We start from the raw sequence: 22,846 nt of genomic DNA, 5'->3' as shown, positions 1-22,846 counted from the left end.
TTATAGAACTTAAAACTTCGAACATAGCTGCTAAGGTTCAGTGACTGTGTCAGAATTATATTGGAACAAATAAGCCCTCGGTCACAAATATTAAGTCAAAATTGACCTGGTTTCGACGCTACTATGAGAGTCGTCTTCAGAATTAGACTAACTGTTCTAAAACATATTAGGTATATAGTACATTAATAAAATTAAAGTTTGTACTGACTGAAAAAGATGCAGTACTTACAAGTCACATATTAAAAAAGATCTAAGCCGGAAAGGCGACGTCATGAACAATTGTGAGATGGCGAGTCTTTTTGCACCCTTGTTCACAGTACGAGCAGCCCTTAGCGGCTCGCCATCTCACAACTGTTCACACGTACCCCCTGGTACAAGCCAGGCCCAGGTTGGGGTGATTACCTGAGCTGCAACCTTCCCAAATTGCCGATAGGTCCCTCTCTCAGGTGTTCGGGAGGTGTGACCTGAGGTGTGAACAATCACCTAAGGCAGGTGCGCCCCTTGTGAAGGGCGGCCAGGGTAAGTCTTGATAAATACGGCATCCTCTGCCCAGTCACGGGCATTTCTCGCTGTTGATACGCTGGGGGATGTTTCTGTTACTATCAAACCACATAAGAGCTTAAATATGATCCAGGGTATTATATTCCATAGGGTACTTCTGATGACGAGCTGCGCACCAACTTATAAAGTGCTGAGGTGTTCATTTCGTCCGGCGTGCCCATAGGGGTCTGAGGGATAATCAGGTTGCCATCGGTTCAGGGTTCCCTCCGGTCACTCCCTTCCCAGGTTTCTGCTAGCGGGAAAGATGACACCCGCCAGTGGCTGAAGTGCCCAAAAGCAGCTTGGTCATAGGGCTTCACGATCATCTCAGTCCCTGAGACTGGATCAGTGAAGCCCTCCCGGCCAGAGAAACCCAAGGAGCAGTGAGATAAACCCAAAAAGAAGATCCCCAAGACCAAGGGAATTGCGGTGGCACCCACATCACCGCTACCTACAAGCTCTGCGTTTGAGGGTGGGGTGGAGATTCTGGTGTCCGCTGAGGACCTAGATCTTGCCAGACCCTCAGACACAGTGGATATCGACTGCTCAGGAAATAAGTTGTGGGGGGCAGGTGACCGTGAGGCGCAAACTGTTCATTGAACGTTCCATGCCTTCCCAGTCTCACGATCACATTATCCTCCATTGGAATTTTGGCAATTGTTTCCACCACCTGGCTGAGCTAAGGCAATTGTTAAGCTTTACACCTGCTTTCTGCGTTGCCCTCCAGGAAACCTGGTTCCCAGCAATGCAGACCCGTGCCTTTCATGGCTACAGAGGATATTATAAGAACCGTAGCGAATATAATAGTGTGTCAGGTGGAGTTTGCCTCTATGTCCTGAACTCAGTATGTAGTGAGCCTGTGCCCCTTCAAACCCCTCTTGAAGCTGTGGCTGTCAGGATGTGGATGATGCAGGAAATAACTGTCTGCAATGTATATCTTCCTGCAGATGGTGCAGTATGCCTGAATGCATTGACTGCACTGATTGCTCAACTCCCTAAACCTTTCCTACTTTTTGGAGATTTTAACACACATAACCCCTTGTGGGGTGACACCATGCTTACTGGCAGAGGCAGAGCTGTCGAAACTTTACTGTCTCAATTTGACCTCTGCCTCTTAAGTACTGGGGTCACCACACATTTCAGTGTGGCTCATGGTAATTGTTCGGCCGTTGATTTATCATTTTGCAGCCCAGGACTTGTCCCATCTATCCGCTGGATGCTGCTCCCTGACTACCCACCTTCAAGCTGTTGCATTTTGCCTGTTCCTTCCCCACCTGACTTTTTCCCTCTGTACCATTTATGTCCCTCCATCATTTGATGTCACCAGGACAGACTTCCTTCAGTTTATTGGGCAGTTACCTTCCCCATTTTTGCTACTCTGTGACTTTAATGCGTATCATCCCCTTGGGCTTCTCCCAGGACCTGTCAGAGAGGTGCCCTCTCTGCCGACCTTCTTAACCAGCTTAACCTCTTCTGCCTTAACACTGGAGCACCCACTTTCCTTTCAGACTCCTCGCACACCTATTCCCATTTGGACCCATCTTAGCTTGCCTATCATCTTGAATGGTCCATTCTTTCTGACACCTACTTGAGCGACCATTTCCCATGTGCTGTCCTTTTGCTGACTCCCACCTCATCCGCGTGCATGCCCAGATGGCAGCTTACTAAGGCTAACTAGCAGCTTTATTCCTCTCTGGGGACCTTCGAAGAACAAGATTTCTCCAGTTGTGATGACTAGGTGGAATATCTCACAAACGTCATCCTTATCTGTGCAGAATGTTCCATTCCTCACACTTCCTATTTACCAAGCCGTGTCCCCCTCCTATGGTGAACTGAGGCATGCCGCACCACAGTTCACGAACGGAGCCAAGTTATCTACATTTTTAACCATCATCCTACAATGGCAAAGTGCATTAATTATAAACAGATGCATGCAAAGTGTCGTCACGTTCATAGAGGCAGCAAAAAAGCTAGCTGGATTTCATTCACTAGTTTTTTAGCAGTTCCACCCCCTTCCTCTGCCGTGTGGGCCAACCTCTGATGGGTCTCTCGGACCGAGATCTATTCCCTAATTTCCAGCCTGACGGTAGCAGCTATCTCCAACACCTTGGGCCGCCATTTTGCAGAAGTTTCGAGCTCTTTCGACTATCACCCTGCCTTCCTCCATCCGAAATGAGTGGAGGAGGCTCGGGTGATACACTTATCTTCTCTGAATTGAGAGTGCTACAATACCACCTTTACTATGAGGGAGCTAGATCATGCTCTCAGTTCATCACAATCCTCCGTCCCAGGGCTAGATGCCATCCACATTCAGATGTTGTAGCACCTTTCTGTTTCAGGCAAGCAATTTCTGCTTCATACGTACAACCGCATTTGGGCAGAGGGCACATTTCCTGGATGCAGGTGTTAAGCCACCACCATACCCATCCCTAAGCTCAGTAAGGACAAAAACCTTCTTTCTAGCTACTGCCCCATTTCTCTTATCAGCTGCATTTGCATGGTGCTGTATCATATCATTCATGCCCAGCTGGTATGGTGGCTCAAGTTTTGCAATTTACCAACGAATGCACAGTGTGGGTTTCGAGCACAAAGTTCTGCAGTTGACCATCTCATTACTTTGTCTACGCATGTCATGAATGGTTATCTGCAGAAATCGCAGACTGTGGCAGAGTTTTTCAATTTGGAGAAGGCCTACAACACCTGCTGGAGAACTGGTATCCTCCGTACTGTTTACACGTGGGGCCGCCTGCCCTGTTTCCTTCCGGCATTTTTAAAAGACCAAGTTTTCAAGGTGCATGTGGGTCCTGCCTTGTCGGACACCTTTATCCAGGAAAACTGTGGGCCTCAGGGTTCTGTCTTTAGCGTCGTCCTCTTTGGTATTGCCATAACCCTATAATGGTCTGTCTCCCGCAGGGCATCTCCGGCTCTCTTTTTGTTGACGATTTTACCATCTATTGCAGTTCTTGACGGATCTGTCTCAATGAGCGCCATCTTCAGCGATGTCTTAATTGTCTTTACTCCTGGACCATCGACAATGGCTTTTGCTTTTCCACTGACAAAACTGTCTGTATGAATTTCTGGCGACTCAATTGGTTTCTCCCACCATCTTTACATCTTGGGCCTGTTGCCCTTCCATTCATTGAAACTATGAAATTCCTGGGGCTCATGCTATGTGTCTTACATGGCAGCCTGCTGTACTCAGTTCCTCAATGTCCTACTTGTCCTCAATGGTACTTCCTGGTGTGCCATTTTTTTCACACTCCTTCGTTTGTACGCTGGCTTGTCTGTACAAAACTAGACTATGGGTGCTTTGTTTATGCACCTGCACGTCCATTCCTCTTATGCCACCATCGTGGCATCCATTTGGCCACGGGCGCCTTTTACACTAGCCCAGTTGAGAGTCTGTATGCTGAAGCTGCTGAACTACTACTTCCCTACCACCGTGACTTTCTCCTCAGCAGGTGCGCATGGCGTTTTTCCGCCATGTGTGGCCACCCATCCTGTGCATCTTTCTTCGATGATTCCTTTGTTGCCAGTATGGGGCGCGTCCCTCTTCTGTTACCTTCTGGAGTCCGCTTTTGGCACTTGCTACAGCAGCTTGAATTCACACTACCTGCAACTTTCGCGGTGGGTGTGAACCCTTCACCACCTTGTCTTCATGAAGTGGCCCATGTTAACCTTGGCCTTCATTCGCTTCCTAAGGACTCTACTCCAGCCTCAGTCTATCGCCTTCAGTTTCACGACCTTCGTGTGGAACTTGTATACACTGATGGCTCTTGGACTGATTGCAGGATCAGGTGTGCCTTCATCATTGGCACCCGTGTCTTTCAATATTGGCTTCCAGCACACTGCTCTGTATTTACTGCCAAGCTCTTAGACCTGTATCAGACCACGGAGTGCATCCAGCGACACAGCCTTTCCAATTGTGTCCTCTGCTTAGACTCACTTGGTGCCGTTCATAGTCTGTGCACACTGTACACCACCCATCCCTTAGTGCATCACTTCCAGGAAAACGGTCACTTGCTCACTCTAGGTGGAGCCAGTGTGATGTTTCTGTGGGTTCTTGGTCATGTCAGTCTGCCCGGAAATGAGGCTGCTGACGCTGCTGCCTAGGCTGCAGTCTTCGTACCTAAGCCCATGAGTTCCTGTAGTCCCTCTGCTGATCTCTGTGTTGCTGTCTGTCAGGTGGTGGTGTCCCTTTGGCATCCCCAATGGTCCTCCCTTCACATGAGTAAGCTCCCTCTTTTTAAGCCTCTCCCAGTGGCTTGGACGATCTCCTCTCGGCTCTCCCGCTGGGAGGAGGTCATTTTAACTAGGCTGTGTATTGGGCACAGTCTTTTTAGCCATCACTATTTGATAAGTGGCACTACCCCACCGCTTTGTACAGATTGCGCCCAAGTTTTAACTTTCTGCCACTTCCTGGTGGATGACCATTTTTTTAACCGCCCCCTTGGGTTTGTTGTCTGAGTTATCGGCCGTTTTAGCAAATGACACACAGACTGCTCACTGTGTTTTACTTTTTATCCCACCAAAACCATATGGCAAAGGCCACTTAAGTTTTGGTTTTGGACCTTCATTTCAGTATGGTGTCTTCCCCCCCCCCCCCCCCCCCAACATGCCTGTTTTTTAGCTGTCTTCTATAATGTCAATTGCGACTGACGTATAGTTGTTTTTTAACTCATCTCTGTCTGTGTGTTCTATAGTTTTGACTTGGGTGTGTATGGATCCCAGCTGTTTTTCGCGCCGTAAAGCAAAACGAAACCGAATCCCCCCTCCCCCGAGGGTTCACCACTCTTTGGCAAATTCAAGCTTGGCTACTCAGGCCCCCAGCCTTAGCAGCACCTTTTTGCTTTCAGTGCAGGATGTCTATCCTCCTGCTATTCCTTTTCTTTCCCCTTTGGGAACAACTCTGGCATATTTTTGGGAATGTGTTCTGACATCAAAACAGCCCCCCCCCCCCCCCCCCCTCCGGCCGTGCCTCATCCCATGGCGTTATAGTTTCATCTTCCTCCCTTTGCATGCTGGCCCACATGTATAAAGCGTTAACAACTGACTGGGTAATGTGTAATTCCCAGCCTTGGATTGATAGGTAGAGTTTGCACGTACCTCCTGGTACACGCCAGGCCCAGGCAGGGGTGATTGCCTGAGCTGTTACATTCGCAAATTGCCAATTGGTCCCTATATCTTCTCTTGGTTATGTTATGGCAATTGCTTTTGGAAACCAAATGTGATTTTCAAGCCCAACAACCACTTGAGCTGCTCTCCTACACTGCAATCCTGTTCGTGTCGAGGCCCATCAAATGCTGCATTCTTCACGTGGTGTTACTTATACTAGGCTGCTCAATTGTCTGACCAAGGGATAAATCCAAACTTCCCTCTCCGATCAGAACGTCACTGCAATCCGTCTGGTAATGAAAAAGGTTGATGCAACCTTAGTGCCTACACACACACACACTCTTTCTCACATTTGATAGAGTAATGCTTCCAGCAGAGATCAAAACAGGCTATGAAGTCATCACGGTCCGTCCACACATCCGAACCTAATGCTTTGCTACCAGTGTCAACGTTACAGCCACACTCAAATGTCCTATTGGAACATGGCCAAATGTGTTATGATAGGAATTCTCCCAAGGGTGAATGCGCGCCTCAGTCTCCCCACTACATCAGTTGAAAGGGTGACCATTTAGCTTCATCCTGAGAGTGGCCCATGTATCTCAATGAATGGGCTTTCTAGGAGGCCTGGGTGAAGGAAAAAAGTGCCTTAACTTGTCGCTCACAAGTTTTTGGCTAGTCAACAGTCCTACATTCTACCATCTGGCACTTAGAGTACCATTCTTGCTATTCCTCGCTCCGCAGTGGACATGGTCACACAAGCTTGTTGCCCCCAACTCAGCACTGCATTTTAAAATCGCTCAGTGTCACAATAGCATCCCCATCTCCTCCTCCTTCAGCTGTGCAAGAAGCCAGCAAATCTTCATCTCCGGTGGGAAATCACCTGCTACACAACCGGCAGGCTGGAAAGGACGGAAGAAATACTTTTTATTTCCCTCTAGCCAACAAACATCAGTCTTCTTCCCCAACTTGGAGATTCTCTTCAGCAGTGTCACTGTGTGATACCCTGACACCTCTGTAGATATCGTGGAAGAGGATCTTCCAGCCTCTGCACCCTGTAGCAGGTAACTTCCCTTCATTTATTCCTCCTCCCCAATTCTTGTTATGACTGTTCTCCAATGGAATGATCGCAGCATTAGATCCAACTAGGAGGAACTATGGCTGCTCTTGGAATCACAGTATCCACTTGTTTTCTGCCTCCAATATACAAAATTGCATCCTAATGAGTGCTTTGACCCTTTGCATTTCCTTCCAGTCTGCTTTGACCTTCCCCCAAGGATGGCATTCCATCTCATGCTCCTCATCCAGGATAACGTTCAGAGCCAAATGATGTCACTGAACACCCAACTGCAAGCTGTTGCAGTCCACTTTATCTTTCCTCACTTCACGTTTTCTTTTTTCATCTACATCCATCCTTCATTCAGTATCACAAGGACAGACTTCCTCCAGCTTATTGATCAACTCCCTCAGCCCTTTGTGCTGCTCGGTGACTTTAATGCACACATCCCATTTGAGGCTGTTCCAGGACTTGTATGAGAGGTGCCCTCTTGGCTGACCATCTTAGGTGACCAAACCTCATTTTGTCTCGAGTGGTCCATTCTCTCTGACACGTACTCGAGTGACCATTTCCCATGTGCTATTTGTTTGCTGACTCCTGCCCCCCTAAGTGTAATACCAATTGGCAGCTTTCTAAGGCCAACTGGAGCCTTTATTTCTCCATGTGACCTTCAACAAACATTTCCCCAGTTGTGATGACCAGGTAGAACACCTCATGAATATTATCCTTACTGCAGCAGACCGTTCTATACCTTGCACTTCATCTTTACCATGCCATGTCCTGGTCCCCTGGTGGACTGAGATGTGCCATGATGCGATTTTTTGCACGGAGACATGCTCTCCGCATTTTAGCAGTCATCATACAATGGCAAACTGTATTGGTTATAAGCAGTGGAATATGCAAGTTGTTGCATTCTTCTCAATACCTAAAAGAGCTAACTGGATTTCGTTTACTAGTTCTCTTAACAGTTCCACTCCCTCTTCTGTCATGTGGGACAACCTCCATCAGCTCTCTGGCACCAAGGTCCATTCCCAAATTTCTGGCCTGACCTTAGCAGATGATGTCATTGCGAACCCTGTTGGTATCTCCAACACCTTGGGCCGCTGTTTTGTGGAGATTTGAGCTCTCTCGGAAACAAGAGGCGGCGGCTGAGGTGCTGCCTCTTCTCAGAATCATGAGTGTTTCAATGCTATCTTTACTATGAGGGAGCTAGATCATGCTCTCACTTCATTCCGATCCTCCACCCCAGGGCCGGACAATGTTCACATTCAGATGTTACAGCATGTATCATTTGCAAGCAAGCACTTTATCCTTGACACGTATAGTCGCATTTGGGTAGATGGCTCGTTTCCCATGAAGTGACTGTCATATGCATACCTAAGCCTGGCAAGGGCAAACACCTTCCTTCTAGCGACACCCCATTTCTCTCACCAGCTGTGTTCACAAGGTGATGGAATGTATGATTCATGGCCGATTCATATGGTGGTTCAAATCTCACAATCTACTAAATAATGTGCAATGTGGATTTTGAGCATGCCATTCTGCAGTTGACCATTTCAGCACTTTGTCAATTGATGTCATGAATTGTTTTCTGTAGGAATACCGGACTATGGTCGTTGTTTATTGATTTGGGGAAAGCCTATGACACCTGCTGGAGCACTGGTATCCTCCGCACTCTATACATGTGAGGCTTCCTAGGCCACCTGCCCCATTTGCTTTAGGAATTTTTAAAAGACAGAGTTTTCAAGTTATGTGTGAGTTTGGCCTTGTCAGACACCTTCATCCAGGAAAATGGTGTGCCTCAAGGGTTCATTGTGAGCATCATTCTCTTTGGTGTAGCCATTAACCCTAATATAGCATGTCTCCTGTCAGCTCTCTTTTTGACGACAACTTCGTGATCTGTTGCAGTTCTCCACGGACTTGTCTCCTTGTGCGGCATCTTCAGCAATGTCTCAGTCCTCTTTGCTCATGGAACATCAACAATGCCTTTTGCTTTTGCACTGACAAAACAGTTTGTGTGATTTTCTGGCAGCGTAGTTGGTTTCTTCATCCATCTTTATATGTTGGGCCTGTTGATCTTCCGTTCTCCGAAACTATGAAATTCCTGGGACTCGTGCTTGATAGAAATCTTTCTTGATCCTTCCAAATGTCTTACATGGCTGTACACTGCACGCAGTCTGTGTGTCCTGTGTGTTCTAAGCAGTACTTTCGGGGAGTGGATCGGACCACACTCCTCCGTTGGTACAGGCCCCTTTTCTATTCGAAAATAGACTGTGGGTGTTTCGTTTGCACAGCTGCAAGTCCCATTCATCTTAAGCCATCTTACTTCAATACACCATTGTGGAATCCGTTTGGTCACTGGCTACCTTTACACTATTGTGGTTGCCAAGTTACTGATGTCAAACTGATGATATGTTCTCCTTAGTGGATACACATGCCATTTGTTTGTCATCTGCAGCTATCCAATCTTCGTTCTCCTTTGCTTTCGACTATTGCTCCAGCAGCTTAACTTCATGCTACCTGCCAAGTTCCCAATGGATGTGAACCCCCTCACCACCATGGCTTCGTGCAATGGCCTGTAGTCATCTCGGACTTCATTCTCTTCCAAAGGAAACTACTCCAGATTCGACCTATCCTGTAAGTTTCTCAACCTTCACACGGAACTTAGTGACCATGGTGTTGGGTGTGCCTTTTTCATTGGCACCAACCATTTTTGATATCTGCTTACAGAAAACTACCCAATATTTAGAGCAGAGCTCTTCGCTCTCTTGTCAGGCCACCCAATACATCTGACAACACAGGCTTTTTGATTGTCACATGCTCCGATTCTCTGTGACCTCCAGAGTCTCTGTACACTGTACATAGTCCATCCCTCACTCATGGCAGCAACAAACATTGAAACCTTGAAAATTGGGGAAAAGCCTTGAATATCCGCGAGAAATCTGGATTTTTTAAATAATATTCATCACTTCATTTTTGTATACTGAACATTTTTTAAATCAACTTATGGACATTTTAAGAAGCATTAAAATAATAAGACTACGTATTTCGGCATTGTCTGAGTATTTTCCCCTTTATCTCAATATTCTAACATAATTTCGAAACTATATAGGAATCCAGCGGAAAGGTGAGTTTTCTTCACTTATGAATTATTCCTTCAGCTGCAATTTTTTAAACAGGCATGCTGCCAGGCAGCATATCGCGCATGCGCAGAGCTGAAATCGCGTTTGTGCAGTGCCATCTCCTGCTTTAACCTGCCAGGAGTGTGGTTGTTGGGTGTAGAGGTGGCAAAAAATAATGTAACTGATAGAAGTAACCGGTTACTGAGAAGTAACGGTTACTGCGATAACCGTTCCTCTGATACAGGCAGTTATTTCAATAACTGTAATGTCAACAGTGCCTCGCGCCATCTGTTGACCGAAGATCGTACTACGCTTTCCCGTCAACTCATCGGAGATCTGGCTAGGAACTAGGGAGAGGGTAGACCATTTGGTAGGCGTTCTATAGGCCATGGGAATAACTGTGAGACTGCGCGCCATCTGTTGATAAGAACTGTGTACTATATCGTGCGTCTTCGTTACTTTTAGCACAAACAATTAAATAAAGTTAATGTCCGAGCGGTGGCTGTTAGGAGCTGCAGTACAGGCATTAACAAGTACGGCCGTTCCCTTAAGCCACCGCCTCATATGTCAATTTAGCTTGGACGGGTAGTATAAAGAGAGGTACCATAAGGAATTCGAGCGACTATGGAAATAACTGTCAGAGATCGGTATTTTCCTCTGGCAGTTATCGTTATTGGCTCACAGTTCTCGCTCTCTGGCAGTTATCGGGCTACCATTACAGGTAACCTGGAAGTTGGTAGCGGAATAACTGTGTGTCTGTGTTGCTGATACAGTGACTCCAGTCTTAGACCCCGGTGATATTTCAGAGACGATAGTTACTGGAGCGAACAAATATTTACGTACTTCTTCGGAAATAACCGCTGGCCATCGCGAATGACAAATAACATGTCAGGAAGAATAACATAATACAGTTGAATATAATAATTATCATCATCATCATTTGTCAGGAGATTGTCAAAATATGTGAATATATTACAGTAACTGCAAATATATATAGAATTGATACACTGTCAGAATAAAACACAGTTACGCACTTTTAATAAAGTTATCATACACAGAATACCCGATCTTGACTGTTGCAACCAAGTGCTGTCAAAACTGAAATATAGCAGAATTTTTACCTAAGCTGGTCTATCAGTCTCTGTTACGATATTCATCTACAGAGTAGGAGGAGGGGTCAATGGAAGCGTCCGATTCCACCCGTCTGCTTCGACGTAAAAAAGTGTTGTTTGTGAATGTCATTACGGCACGGTGTTTATGAGTTGTTTCTAGCTGTGATGTTTTGTGTGTTTATGGAGTATTGAATGTGATTTAATTTATGTAGGGATGATTGATTTGTGGACTTTTGGGATTGTGGTTTTATTTTTTGCAGTTGTAGGTGTTGGTTTTTTGGCATCAGTAGCTGTGGTGGACCTATATAGGTCACCGGAAATGACCAATTCCCATTTTCATAGTTGTACGTGTTGATGTTTTGCTATCGTCATCTGAGGTTTACCTATGTAGGTCAAGGGAAATGTCCGATTCCAATTTTCGTGCTTTTAGTTTGTGGGTATTGGTGTTTTGGTATGGTCACCTATGGTTGATTTATAGTGTTCAAGGGAAGTGTCCGATTCCTGCAGATTTTTGTTGATGTAGCAGAATGCTGTATTTTTTTTCTTTTTGTTCTTCATTTTGTGTTTTGGGATCTTGGTGGTTTTTTTTACTAGCTTGTCCTCACCCTAAAACCCCAAACTTCCCGCGGTTGTCCCGTTGGTTTGATTGTATTTTTGGTGGTTGATGTTATTGTATTATTTATGTGTATCTTCGTGTTTGTTGCCGTGTGTGTGTGTGTGTGTGTGTGTGTGTGTGTGTGTGTGTGTGTGTGTGTGTAGTGGCGTCATGGACACACTTAAAATAGCCATTTCCGGCATATTGATGACGGGTGGAATCAGACACTTCTGTATCAAAAAGTCTTTCAAACACACTGTAAACCGTGCTTTATCTGAAACAAAGTTTTTAATGGTTGCTGACTTGCTGGCAGTTTATTGAAAATGCATGTTCCTGAATATTGGACCCCTTTTGGACCAAGATGTAGATTGCTGTTCCTATTTCTAGTAAGGTACTGATATTATGTATTGAGCTATTGGTTGTAAATACTTGTAACAAATTTCATTAAGGAACAAATATACTAGGAAGCAGTGGTTAGAATACAAAGTTCCTTGAACAGGTTCCTACATGATGTTTTTGAATTTATACCAAAACGATTTTTATTACACGCTTTTACATGCAAAACACTTTTGCTACGTTTGATGAGTTACCACAGAATATGCTCCCTTATGAAATAATAGAGTGAAAAAAGTGGTATGCCCTTCCCAACTGAATTTATTATGTAGTTGTAGTCCCAGAAATGTAACACTGTCAACCTTTTCGATCTGCATGTCTTCAAATGTTATGAACATGCTGTAGCTGGAGAAATCGAGCAGTTTCCAAATCTCGCATAAAACTTGGATTGTCGTACTCACACTTTCCCCAATAGGACTATCTTTTACAGCACAGGAGTAAACGAATCTGTCACATTATGTAGATTTTTTGTTGTATTACAAGGTTGTACACTTTATTCTATTATGTGAGCAGCACAAGAAATTAAGCTTCGAATTTAACCTACAGTACTCAGTTTACACATGACTTCATACTTAAAAAAAACGCACGTTGTTAACATTTTACTTAAACAGTGCTGTGGCGAAGTTCCGCGTAATTTCTGATGCAGCTGCGAAGATAATATTTCTAATAGTGACCGATAACCTACAAACATATAATCTGAAACACTAATAATCGTTCTAACATCAACTAAAATGTACCCGGAGTTAATAAGCTAAGGTTAATACACGATTCATACGACATTCCTGCCATTTCACACTACTCGTAGTTATACTGATAACTAAACTGATGGAGTCCAACTATGTCGTTATTTAACTCTCGGAGTATTCGGTATTCGCTAGCGAAAAATAATTTCGCAGTTATTAATAACCGTTAACAATAACGGTTATCAGAGAATAACTGGAACTGTGATAACGGTTACTCCAGAATAACCGTTTGGCCCACCTTTAGTTGGATGTATAAGCAGCGAGAGCTGGCTACCTTGAATCTACCCAGAATTTTTTTTCTGACGCTGCCAAGCTGCCAGATTCGCGCATGCGCATAGCCACGAGAGAGTGGGGTTAAAATTCACGTGACTCGTGCTTTGCTTGTGGCGGGTTTTTCAATCGTTTCGACGCTATTGCAGAAAGCTGAAAGATGATGCTGTTCCATCCATCTTTCGTTTTCCAGACCATATACAGCAGAAGATAAATTTTTCTTTGTGAACCACATTTTATTTTAACTATAAAAGTTGATTTGCAAGCAACACGAAATTTGAGTTAGCAGGCTTTTTATCGTTATAAAATGCAACTGAATGTGTGTAATTGTAATCTGATTTCACAACCTCTCTCGATGGAACAGTTGTTGAGTTTTATTTATTATATGAAAAAATCACACATATAAACTGAAGTGTACATCTTCGAAAGTAAATATTGTGACTAATGCGATACTGGATGCCTGCCTGAAGTCTTGTTTGTTGTAGCTGGCTGATCGGTAGTGTTTTCATGGTCTAGGTTAGGTTGAAACTTGATAATTTGGTCGTGAGTTGCCAAAGCACTACCCCATATATAACGCACTTTTCATCATAAAATCTAAAGCAAGGTAGAGTCAGAAAATATCTATTAACATAGTGGGCAAATCTTCGAGTATTTTGACGCATTTTGCTTACATCTATAGTAAATGAACTACGAAAAATGCTAGGGGTCCAGTGCATAACTTTTAGCTACGGCAGATTCCTTGTACTACGTAACATAAATTCATAAACAGTGACTAGCTGCTGTTTGTTCATAAATTAAAAACTATATTGTAGTAACGTATTTAAATGAGGCATTATGTTTGTGACCTAACTCTAGGGAAGGCATTTTATAACCAAAAGCGATGTATATACATTCGAAATCCGCGCGTTAGTTTACCACTCTAATGGCCGCCGGCCAGCTATTCAATTTGTCCGCTCTTCACAGTCGACCACTCGTGCGGTTGTGGGGGCCTGTGCAACGCAAAGATAAATATTTCGCCATTGGGGAAAAGTGCTTTGGACAGCCACGCTAACAGCCAAAAACATAAACTTTCAGCTAACAAACGGAAGTCTTTTCCGACGAATATATTTATGCAACACCAAGAACCTGACGCAACGAAAATTAATCCCAAATGAATGAACAAGGTATTATTTTTTTATAAGACTTGGATGTTGCCACGATGTCATCGTCTTAACACAAAAAATCGAAATGAAGACCTTTGGTCAGCTGTATTCCTTGAGGCATTGAGCCGATGTAGGTTAGGAAGATATGATTATCTTTGCGTTAAAATGATATTGTCGAACTTTCATGTCCTTAAATATCAACCGTTACGAAACAACAAATTTTCCTTAGAGTACAGTGATCTGCAACCATGCAAATTGTATTTGGAGCCCTTTTTTTTTTTTTAATTCAGTATACCTGTTCTTTGTTTCGACCTTCGAATTATTTGCTTTCTTTTGGAAATCGTTGCATTCAGTCCGTCATGACGATTTCTGCTGTATTTCAGTTTTTACAGGAAGTAAGTGGTAGGAATGCATGTCAGGTAGCCTCGGCAGATGATGTACTATGATGTGCAGTTACGATTTTTAGAATATAATTTTTAATGGTAGAATTCTTTCTAAGATTTTTACGCGCTACATCGACTCACAGCGACCCAAAGAACATAATTTAACAGAGAAATCGAGGATTAAATAATTTTAAGACGAGGATGTTGTGGCAACAATCCAGTATTTTCATAATAATTGGCAAAAAACTTAATTGTAATAGTTCACTCTAACGCGTAATTGGTCTTGTGGAATAGTATAACTTAAACACTACTTAACTTTTACAGGAATTTCAGCATCTAGCAAGTCTTTCAAGGCAGCTGGTACTACAGAAGCAGGTGTGGCAACTTCAACTTTAAAAAATCTCACCCACAAAAAGTTTCGGTGCAGTCATTTTTGTTACCAGAAAAGTCACAAAAGCTGAAATCTTGTGGTCTTAAGTACAATTTATAACCATTTGCCCATCCGAAGTTCTGCTGCTTGCATGTAATAATTTCCGGAAATGTTTCGAGATAATCACATTGCGGCAAAAATGCTTTTTCAAAGGACAAAAATTGCATACAGTATTGTTTATGGTATTACTCCCTATGTTCATTGCAGAGTTATTGACATGATTAAAGAATGTGCCAATGCTCTTGAAATTGACGAGAGTTTCTCGAAAAACGCAAATGGACATTCATGATAGGTTTTGGGGTCGAAGTAAGTCAGGTTTCAATCGGATATTTTGACTCTTTTGTTCAGCTCGTAAGGACCAGTGAGTTATTAGATGCTTTGAAACGATCTTTTGGCTGACAGAATTTTCCAAAAATTTTGCAGTAGTCGATGGATGGACCAAATAAGAGTTTCCAAGTTTCGAAGAACTTGAGTAATCAACTAAAAGAAATTTCTGGAAACACGTTACAGTTGGGTAGTTGCAGACTCAATGTAGTTCATGGAGCTTTCAAAACCAGCAGGATTTTTAAGAACCTTACATTATTTGTTCCTGGATTTGTGTTCACAAAGAAGCCAAAATACGGAACATACAGCTTCCTCAGATTTTCCTTTGCAGTTCTGTAGCATAAGATGAATCGAACATGCAAATGTTGCCGAACGAGCTTTAAAACTTCATTCACATTTAAGAAATTATGTTTTTCAATCGGCTTAAAATAAAACTCCCCTAATTCAGCGAGTTTTTAAATCTTATCTGAAGCTGTTGAAGACAAATTCTTAGGTGCAAAATTGGCCTTTTTGCCGCTACTACACGTGCATTCTGGGTTTTTTACGTCATTTCCAAATTGATATACCTATGGGTCTTTTTTTGTACAACGAATTGTTCACTCTTTACCACCACTTGAATGCAGCAACTTGTCAGATCAGACATATTGGTAAACGAAAAGTCCGTCATGAAGATCGACGTGAAGGATAAGAAGAATCGGATCACTGCGCAATGCTGTGCATTGGATTTTACTACATAAGACTCCCTTAAGTACCCGACTGACATCTTGACGCTTAAAGAAGAAATGCGTTCTTCTGTTATTGCTATGATACGAAAGCTACTTGAAGTATAAACTTACCTGTGCCAGTTCATGACTGGACTCTCCAGTAGCATTAAATCAGAAAAGGCTTTAAAATGGTTGACATATTGCCATTCTCGTCTCTGGTGAAAGGTTCTCTGGCGTAAAAGCAGATTTTGCTAACAAGAATTTGTCAATATTTGGAGCAATGCTCATATTCAAAAAGGAATAGATCGTTCAAAAGAAGTGAACTCGTTTGGACGAACGTGATTAGATTGTCACAAAAAGAATGTTAAAACTTCGTAGATTTCCTCAAAATCATTGTAATACTTTCGCAAGGAAATGCTGTTGTGGAACGAGGTTTCAAAAAAAAAAAAAATTTTCAGTCTGTGCTTAATGCAAGCTCTTTGTATAAAGACAATAAAAAGAAACAACTAACAAGGAGACGGCACGACCGTGGGGTCGGGGATATGTCCGAAATTTTGTGTGGTGAAAGAGGACCTCTAACACCTCATATGGTTAAAATATTAGGACGCACTACTCGGAAAATCGCGAGAAAAATCGATCCAAAGTTTCTTAGATACCATATGAGTATAAAATGTTAGTCCATTGCCGAGCCGCCGTCTGGCCTAGAGTTCGGTCAGAGGGTTAGCTGCCCTCTGTAAAAAACTGAGTTATTCGATCAACAACGAACTGAAACCGGTGTCTTGCGACGTCCGCCCCGAGCAGATGCAAGGAACAAAAATGAGATAAAAGAAAGGTTAGGGCTCGGACTCTTACGCCAGAGGTCTCGGTTTCGATTCTTCCTCCTGCCCTTTTTTCTTCTGCTTCATTTTCTTTTGTTGTTCGACCAATTATTCAGGAAGTTTCCCAAACCTACATTATCTTTAACAAATTAGTTACGTTATTGAATAGAAATTATTTTCTTTTTGTCCAACAACACAATTCATGGCGGTGGGTTTTTCATTGTAAAGTATATGAGGAGAAACATTGTGTTTTTAATCAGAATAACAAAGTCGATTGGGAAACATTCAATTTATATACATATTATAAACAAGAACTGCAGTGGTAATTATCGTAAAAACAAAGCTTATAAAAGCGGATTTTTTTACAATCACAGGGCGTTTGCAATAAATCTGTACAAAAATATGTCCCATTAACATTTACGAAAATGTTTCGAGTTTCTGATAATTTTTAGGCAAACCGGGCATATTGAATCATGTCTCGGAATATTGGTGACGATAATTGATGGTGAATTATAGATTGTACAAAAAATTCAATCTTCCTCGGGAATTAATTTCACGATTTTCCTGTAACAATGCGATGCAATTTTGCAAGCACTTAATGAAATTTTCACTTGCCTGTAAAAGTAAACATTACAAGGGTGCACCAAAGAAGTGCATTTTGTAGGTATGACTTTCACAAGCGAAGCTGGCATATTATCGTCATCTTGAAGAATTACATCATATATATCCGGATTAGTTTGACCTCACCAAGAGTCAATGAGAAGTAAATACTTATTCTCCCCGACATAAGATTTTAAACATTTCCGGAGAAAATCCATGTATAAAACTGTTGTTAATTTTCCGGACTTCGATGATGATACGATGACGTTCGTATAAGTATTGGCATAGCCCTCTATTAATTTGTGAATACGAGGTCTGAAATGACCGGTCGCTTCTTGTAAGCATGTGAAGACATGTGGGAGCAGTTTTCCGGATTATGTTATTGAATATTGTGCGGTGTACGAATGCGTCACTTTCTTCAGATCCGACTTTTTCACGAAAACTGCTTTACTCCCTTTTGCAGCGAGAGTCCTGTTGAAAACATTGATATTGGCATCCTGAAACAATAGTATTTTTAATATTAAACAATATTCGAATGTGTATGTAAATATATTTTTCCACAATTAAATTTGAATTGATATATTTTACGTTGGTAAAAACATTTTGTACGCAGAAAACATGTATTTACCTGTTTGGTCAGTACTTCGGCTATCACATAATCCTCGTGGATTGAGGGAGTAAACGGCACGTCTGCCGACGAAAGGTCTCCGCAGACGCCCGGATGTCGTCCATCGACGCCACTTCTTTTTTCAAAACCAGTTTCGTGATCTTGCGTTGTGAAATTCTGTGTTTTAGTTTAAATGCCGCGTTGTGAAATTCTGTGATTTTGTTTAAATGCTGTGACACATCGATCAGACGCCTTGAATTTGAAATCGATAAATTATGCAGCCGCAGCCAATGCCCATTGCTGTAAATTTCTTGTCGTGACATGCTGATATTGCTGTCTTGCTTCCATAAAACATTCGTAGGTCCACGAATCCATCGCCTCAAATTTATCCATTCGCGTGTCACCACTTTTAATATCTTTCTCCCATTGTGAAAGATATTCTTATCTCTTCAATTGGCGGCATCCTTTTTTTTGCAATGTCGCCAAGGACTATGTGGGGTGGGCTTTGGCAATATTCACGACTTTGACTTTGTAGGCAATGGGAATCATGTCACTTTTTAATCTTTTCGGTGACTGTTTATATTTGTCTGGAGACGAATCACTTTGTGGCACTTCGAACTGTTCGTCGTTTTCCTCAGATTCTCCGCAATCCTCATGAGCGTGAATTAATTCCTCTTCAGTTACGAATGTTTTTTTTCATCCAAAAGTATTATTATAAAGTTCTCCGGCCAATAACATAGCATTGCGAGAGATATCTTCCGAAGATGTCGATGCAATTAAATTATTTTCCGTTAGCAGCTTCTCATAATACAACACTGCGTCCTTTAATCGTAATTTTGATAGATGACTTCAATGGATTCTTCAGGAATTTCGTGTTTAACCTCGAATCTGAATAACACGTTGAAATTTGAAACAGGCACGTCTGTTCACGACGAAATCGAAAAACAAACTGCCGTTTACTTCTCACAGCTCGCGCGCAGTCCTACGCGCAGATGACCGTTATAATCCCAAGGGGACCCTTACAAAGCCCCTTTAATCCTTGAAACCTCATAAAACGAAATAGAACAACGACCACGAATATTTTTCAGTGAATGAAAAATTTTACGTTCTTGAGCTAAAATAATGTAGGTTTGGGAAACTTTTTGAATAATTGTGGAATAAGAAAAGAAAATGAAACAGAAGGAAAAAAGGGCAGGAGGAAGAATCGAAACCGAGACCTCTGGCGTAAGAGTCCGAGCCCTAACCTATTTTTTATATCATTTTTGTTCGTTTTAGTTCGTTGCATCTGCTCGGGGCGGACGTCGCAAGACACCGGTTTCAGTTCGTTGTTGATCGATTAACTCTTTTTTTTTTTTTATTACAGAGGGCAGCTAACCCTCTGACCGAATTCTAGGCCAGACGGCGGCTCGGCAATGGACTTAACATATTATACTCATATGGCATCTAAGAAACTTTGGATCGATTTTTCTCGCGATGTTCCGAGTAGTGCGTCCTAATACTTTAACCACGTGAGGTTTTAGAGGTCCTCTTTCATCACACAAAATTTCGGACATATACCCGACACCACGGTCGTGCCCTCTCCTTGTAAGTGAAAGTGAAAAACAACAAGAAACAAGAATTTGCCAGAAAAAGTGTGTGAAATTAAGAGGTTGCAAACTAAGAAAACAAAATGTTGGCAGAAGCAGCTAAAATTAGGGCAGAAATGGAACATTTGAGAAAGTAGTTTCCACCTAAACAGTTTTGTTCGTTTTTGATCATGTTGTTCATAGTACTTTCTAAATGTTCCTAGTTATTTGTTTGTAAAACTTGTTATTTATAGATCTGAAAGCAGAATTTGTTTATGTTCGTGAAGCATAGGTAGATGTGTATATATATATGTTAATTGATTTCATAAAATATTATAGAAATTGATAAAAAGAAAACATAAGTAACGTTACAAGTATAGCAAACTGGCGATTATGTGGTTTGAAGGTCATTTTGTATATTTCAATGTCTTTTTTAGAACTGTAAGAACACAAAAATAAACCATCTTAATTAGAACAAAATAATATTTCCATTTAAAATACACTATTGAGCATGTACCATTAGTGTAAGTGTTTACTGCTTGGGCATTCTGTGAGGCTGAATCCTACAAATCCTGTAATGTTTCTTTCCATTTCATCTGCTATAAATTCCAGAACTCTTAAAACTTCCAACATTCTCCATTAGGCCGATGAGTTATTATGCACACTGAGGCATTAAAATTCGTTGATGTGGTGCTAGTTTTGCAGGACAAAACTTGTTTGATCACATGGATGTTTTAAAACCATCATTGGGAAAAATATAAATGAAAAACTGAAACAGGAAAAATAGCTGTTCATTTCCTAAAAGGTGCGTAAACAAATTGGGGAAAGCGCATGTGTAACATAAAATTCGTATTGGTTATGGAATCATTCAATGACTTTCCTTTTTTAACAAACCAATTTTAGGTTATTGTTACCCTGAAAAACTTCAAGGAGAAAGTTCTAGATAAAACTTACAGTATTCTTTCAGCATGAAATGCAACAGTCTACAACCATTAGTTCCTGAAAAATGACTCTGTATTTTAGTGTGTCCGCCCTTTATTGCTTCTGTCACGTACTGATTGTTCAGTGCAATTCGAATACAATCATGTTACAGTATAATGAGCATTATCCTGCAACTGATCAAATAAAACTTTGTCGATTGCGCTGTAGGTTATATATTGTACATCATAATGTGATATAGTTCAGTTAGTATGACACATATATTAAAAATGTTACTTGTTATTTCTAACACAGTATGTTTGCTAATCTCATTTAGATATGTGTCAATCTGGAAAATCATTATTAAAACCTAGAAAAAACTTTGAATTTGAAAGTAAAGATTTGGTGGCCATCCTGCTTAGTGCAAATGGTCCAAGAAATCTTCCATTTGCTTCCTGTTAAGGAAGCCACTGTGATGTTCATACACATTCGTGGTCACATCAGTCATCTAGCTCTTCCGTCCCTTCGGATGTTTTCCGTGTTGCTGTCTGTCACTGTTGGTGTCATTTTGGCATCATCACTGGTCTTCTGTTCACAGGAACAAGCTCTGAGGAATTAAACCACTCCAGCATCTTGGCTGACTTCATCTCGGCCCTTTTTCACAAGGAACTTGTTTCAGCTAGGTTGCGTATTGGACATTGTCGTTCTGGCCATCGCCATTTGTTAATTGGTGATCCCCCACCACTTCGTGCTTATTGTCGTCATCCTTTGTTGGTTCGCCATTTCCTGACCGAATACCCTTTTTTTAACCACTTACATTCTCATGTATGTTTGCCGTCACAGTTATTGGCTGTTTTAGTGAATGACGCACTGGTTGTTGACCACATTTTACATTTTATCTGTCATAGCAATATGGTGAAGGACATTTAATCTTTGGTATGGGACCTCCAATGTCTATGGTCTATGCGGTCTATTTGTGGACCTTTTTCCCTGGAGAAGTCCTTGTTCTAAGCTCGCTTTCCTTCCATCGATTGGGCTTAACATACAGTTGCTTTCAAGTTCTTTTACTTCTTGATTATATAAGTTTGATATATGTGCTTATGACCTTAGTTGGTTTTGTGCTACAAACAATAAATAAATAAAAGATTCAGATTTTTTTGTAGTTTCCCTATAATGGTTCGAATAAATTGTGGAATGGTTGCTTTAAAAATGACAGCCAACTTCTTCCTCCCCACCATTGGTTGCTCTTAGATTTCGCTCTGTCTCTAATTAATGAACTTACATTTGATAGAATTCTAAACTGTAATCATTCTTATTACCAGTCTGTGTACATGCTACTGTCTAGTATCACAGCAAAAATTACATTGTTTTCTGGGTTATGAAATGGACAAGCAAGCTTCATATGTTTCTTTCTTGTGATTCCATGTATAACCCTATGTTTTGTCTGCTACCTATATTTCCTCATTCAATAATCCACTTTTGATGGGTGCTAATGGCAGCAGTGCATTAACACCTTACCTGCTTTGACAAATAAACAGTAGGGGGGGGGGGGAGGGGGGAGTGAAATGTCGAGAGACCATATGAGCCTAGTGTAGCTGCACCTGGAACAATTCACTATGTAATTCACACACTGCTGATGGAAAGCGTAAGCATTTAAGAACAGAACATGAAAACAAGTTTTCTTACAACTTACTCAGATAAATAACAAATGACAGGAAAAGGGTCTGTATTGTTCAGTGAATATTTTTTTCTGTATCCCTGGCAGCTGTTTTATAGCTGTTGTAACAACAGACAACTCATCCCTCTCCAAACCTTTTCCCTCATATGACCTAGGTTTTCCTATGGTGGAATAGTAGCATAATGTTGTTGACTTTAATATCAGAAATTTTCTTGTTGATCAATGTATCAGATTATTGTATTATTTTAATTTCTAATATTGTTGTACAATTCATGTTTAAGATGGCAGTGACAAAAATTCAGAATTAAAAGGTATATTTTGATTCTCCTAAGCTTTTTTGGATGTTTCTAACAAGATCAAATTGTCTCTTATTAATGTGGTATCTACTGTTGGAGTGAGATAGAAGACGGACAGCTGCTAGCCATTTAGAAATTTGTTTTTAACACAAGTGTTGAGATAATGTATGTTGCTCTGATTTATTGAGTTATGGATAGCTTAAAATTTAGGATTAGAAATATTTATTGTATAAGGTCGATTATGTCTTACAAGGGATAAGAATTTAGCTGAATTGTACCAAGTTAAGAACATGGTTACAATCACCAGAAAAGGCATGACACTGCACTAAAACCCTTCTGCTTATCCTAATCCCGGCTGTGGGAAGGCGATATAGAGCAAATACTATGAAAGATTTTGATAATTGCCTCATGTCATTTGTATAGTATTTGATCAGTTC

At 41.6% G+C, this 22,846-nt stretch overlaps 1 protein-coding gene across 4 annotated transcripts in view; it reads left to right on the top strand.

Moving 5' to 3' along the window:
- The window catches only part of LOC126481122 (BTB/POZ domain-containing protein 10), a 120,363-nt gene that overhangs the window by 49,737 nt on the left and 47,780 nt on the right, over nt 1-22,846 (top strand). The window lies entirely within an intron of this gene.

The sequence above is a fragment of the Schistocerca serialis genome, chromosome 5 (genome assembly GCF_023864345.2).
Source record: "Schistocerca serialis cubense isolate TAMUIC-IGC-003099 chromosome 5, iqSchSeri2.2, whole genome shotgun sequence".
NCBI lineage: Eukaryota > Metazoa > Arthropoda > Insecta > Orthoptera > Acrididae > Schistocerca > Schistocerca serialis.
The sequence above is the reverse complement of the archived record's forward strand: the minus strand, read 5'-3'. Positions and strand labels throughout refer to the sequence as shown.